The 4747-nt window shown below is 29.2% G+C and overlaps 1 protein-coding gene across 1 annotated transcript in view; it reads right to left on the bottom strand.

Moving 5' to 3' along the window:
• Positions 1-4437, bottom strand: part of LOC106878880 (uncharacterized) — a 71736-nt gene extending 67299 nt beyond the window's left edge. Inside the window, exon 1 of the mRNA XM_052968395.2 lies at positions 3507-4437. The gene's annotated coding sequence lies outside the window, so the exon portion shown is untranslated. The remainder of the gene's footprint in view (positions 1-3506) is intronic.
• Positions 4438-4747: the final 310 nt, after the last annotated feature.

Below are 4747 nucleotides of genomic sequence, written 5' to 3' on the forward strand. Positions count from 1 at the left end.
GGGCCCTTGGAAACCAAGCTATTGCAGTATCATATATATATATATATATATATATACATATGTACATACATACATGTACATTATGTATGTATATATAATTATATACATACATTTAATATATATATATATATATATATATATACATGTATGTATATACATATATGCATACATGTATGGATATACATATGTACATATATGCATATGTAAATATATATATATGCATATATACGTGTATATATATATATATATATATATATATATATACATACGTATATATATGTACATATATATATGTACATATATATGTTTATGTCTGTGTGTGTATATATATATATATATACATATATATATATATATATATGTACGTATGTATGTATATACATATACATGTATACATCTTAGTTCTCAGGTCCCCCTGCACCATGTGGCGCATTGGGCGGCAAGGCTTCTCCAACATGATCGGTCAGATGCAGCAATTTCAGCTTCATCCCATGAGATGTCAATGGTTTTGAGGATATCAATGAAGGTGTGGCGCCAAGTTGCTTTTGGTCACCCTTGTTTTCCCTTGCCATGCGGTTGCTTCCACAGAATGGTGGTTTCGGCATGTACATACATGTGCGTGTGCGCATGTACATGTATATACATACGTGTGTATATATATATATATATATATATATATATATATATATATACACGTGTATAAGGGATGACCACTAGGTGGACATCCAATATAGTAGAAAGAAGTCATCAACGACCCAACCACCTATCTATATAAATAATTTATCTATATATATATATATATATATATATATATATATGTATATACATATTCATGTATGCATACATAATCATGTGTACATACCTACATATATTTATATATACATATACATTATATATACATATATATATACACACACATATATACGTTTACATATATATACATTCATACATATATATGTACAGTATATATTCATATATAATATATATGCACACATAATATATACATATACACACATATATATATATATATATATGCACATACAATGTACATATATATACACATATAATATATAAATATATATATATATATATATATATATATATATATATATATATATATATATATATATATATATATATATATATATATATATGCACATATTAAATATACAAAGACACCCATATACATAGAGAAAGTGAGATGATCCGCTTGAAGAGAGAAATAGCAGGGCGAAATACGAACGTTGAGTATTCGTATATATAAACTGTAAGGTTTAAGACGACGAACTGGCAGAATCGTTCGCATGCCGGGCAAAATGCTTAGTGGCATTCCGCCCGTCTTTACGTTCGAAGTTCAAATTCTACCGAGATGGACTTTGTCTTTCGTCCCCTTCAAGATCGATAAAATAAGTACTAGTTGAACACAAGGGTCGATGTAATCGACTTAATCTCTCCGCTAAACCTGCTGGCGTCGTGCTAAAACTTGAAACCAGTATATCTGAAAGGGTCTAATTTGCAATATTCAGAATTGTTGTCTCCGGTGATCAGCTTTTAAATCATATATATATATATATATATAACAATATATACATACATCCACGCACATATATTCATATATATATATATATATATATATATATATATATATATATATATATATATATATATATATATATATATATATATGCACATACATATATATATACACACACACACATATAAACATGTATACATACATCCACGCACATATATACATTCATCTATTTGCATAATATCGAGGTCTCTTTCTTTCTTTTGTTGCCATTCCTGCCAAATATATATATATATATATATATATATATAAAACTACACATAAACGTGTAATTATATAAATATATACGTATAGATGTATTTATATATATATATGTCTGTATATGTATATATAATTGTATATATATATAGAAGTATTTATATATATATATATATATATATATATATATATATATATATATATATATATATATATATATATATATATTATATATATATATATATAAACAGTGAGTATTGTCTATACACACATGTGGCTGAAAAACAGGCGGGGATTTTTTTTGTAAACTCCTCCTCTTTAAACAGATAAGCATGGTTAGTACGGTGTTCGACTAAAGAAAATATCTTCATAAAAATAGAATATGGAGCAGAAGACTTCGACTGGAAGCTTCTGTGAAAGAACGGTTATTGAAGAGACAGATTAAAATATATACATCTATCTATATATATATATATATTGATGCATATAAGCATGGATATAATGGATATTTTATGGTTGGGTGAAATGAATTTAAATTTAGAGATTGATTAAAGCAAAGGGGAATGTGAGAGAAGGATGAAGTTAAGTAGAAGCCAAAGTAATGTGGAGTAGAAAAAATTCCCTCCCCGTTGAGGGAAGTGCGAGAGATGGAGGAGGTGCAAGCTGTGAGCACATGTGCTCAGAAATACAAAACATAACAACATAAACATACTCTGACGGCGATGATGACAGATGAAAAAATTGGGACTAACATTTTCAAGAAGAGAAGTTTATATACAAAAAAAAATTGTAAAAACCAAGATACTTCGAAGAATGAAATTATTTTTTGCATTTTATCCTAAAGATAGGAATAATTTAGTGGAATTAGCTTGATATAAAATAGAAATTATAAAAAAATTCTTCAAATAGAACAGGATTACGTAAGACCAAATAACATTTCGTTTTCTATTTCCAGTGGAAATGAAGATTTTACGTTGATGACAGTAAGAATTGGTCAAAGCTACTCAAGAATGGAACCGTTTATATATATATATAACAAAGATTGTGTCAGTAATTTGCTGTGTTGAAACAAAGAAAAATATATATTGTTTTGCTTTTCTTTTAAATTGCGAAACAGATTCGATTTTCTAAAAAAAATTATCAATTTTTTTTTCAATGGAAAGAGAAAAAATATCTTTTACTTCTGAAGAAGAAAGTTTATTTAAATTTTATTTCACTTGAATAAAAAAAATAATTTAATGATTGCAATAATCACAATTTTAAATAGTTTTGGTTTTCTGTAATTTGAAAAAACATGCAACATAGAGGAAATATTTTTCAACAAGAAAAAAAAATTTTTTTACAAGAAATATTCCACAATCAAACAATTATTTAAAAGGCATCTTTTGACAGAGAAAAGAGGAATAAAAAAGAGAAGAATTTACTTTGAAGCTGAGCTAAAATTATTACGCAATTTTTCCCAAGATGGTAAATAAATTTGATGGCCAGTTGTTGAGCATCATTGCCAAATAAATATGTTTTAAAACAAATAATTCTTCTTGTTTTGTATGGCAGACATCGATATTAAGTTAACTTCGGACAAATGTTTATTTGCTTTGCTAAATTTCTAATGAATTAGCACAAAAGATCAGGAATGATACAAGAATTGAGAAGATTGAGTAATTTCTAATGAAGATCGAAATACCAAAAATATATTAATGAAAAAGATAAAACAAACCTGGATGCCATCACTAGTTGGACTGATATAATTCTTGGGTTGGTAATAATGGCTATATTATAGCATATGCGGGTGGGTGTATATATATATGTATATATATATATATATATATTATATTATATATATATATATATGTGTGTGTGTGTGTAAGTGCGTGTGTTGAAATGTTAATATCTATATATTTCCCTACAGATTCCGGCGACTGTTTTAAAGTCAGCCCTTAAGGATCTGCTAGGCAATTGTATGTTAGGTATGGATACCAAGCAGTCTACCTATCTAAGTGTTCAGCACCTGCTCTCTGTGACGAAAACAGAACATGCTACAATCGTGTAGCTGAAAGTATACCTAAGCGTTGGTTATTGAGTACAAGATCGATTAATTACAGATATTGTCAGTACCAACTGATCCCCCACTATGTGACAATCCATTCAAAAATATAGTTTTCTTTTTGGTTTGTTTTTATTTATATTTTTAACTTTTATATCGCACATGACATTTTCTTCAGAAATTTCAAGTTCAAACTGAGTTTTAAAGAAAAGAAAAAATAAATATTCTGAAAAAGGAAAATAGTTTTTAAAAATGAGTAGTTTGCAACTTTTTTTCTGCTGCAGTATATTATTTGTTTTATTGTAAGTTTTCTAGCATTGACTGGGATGGTGGTGACTATCAAATCGAGTAGGTGAACTCAACAAGGAAGTAGTGGTGGGCATGTGGAACTAGTCGCCTCCTCCAATAGCTCACTCCTTCCTCCACTACTTCCTCCTGCCGCTACTTTCATTACGACCTTTCCTCCTTCTATCACTCTCTCTCTCTCTCTTTTCCACACTAAATTCCAACGCTGTAACCATTACTTCCCTCCCCTCCCTCTCTGCTGCACTTGCCTGATCTCCTCTTCCTCCGCCTCCTCCCATCTTGGTTAAAGCTTCCTAGGAAAATGACCTACATCTCTCTCTCTCTCTTAGCAAGTGATGTGATCAACTAAATTCCTTCATCATTTTCAATTAACAAACTGCCACTAATTGTCTAAAAACTCCAACGACCACCTTCCTTCTTTCTCTGCAAATATGTAACTGTATTAAGAAGTTATTTTTTCCCCACTTACCTTCTCTCCTGAACTAACAGAAATAATAATTGTGTGGAATATGGAATAGTCTCTCTCTGTACGAAACATGGACTGCCGCTGCTTTTTAATTACAAACTCGACTTTGACCAAAATTTTTCTTTCGTAATGGATCTCACCG

Source organism: Octopus bimaculoides, chromosome 5, assembly GCF_046866305.1.
Source record: "Octopus bimaculoides isolate indiv1 chromosome 5, ASM4686630v1, whole genome shotgun sequence".
In the NCBI taxonomy this organism is placed as follows: Eukaryota; Metazoa; Mollusca; class Cephalopoda; order Octopoda; family Octopodidae; genus Octopus; species Octopus bimaculoides.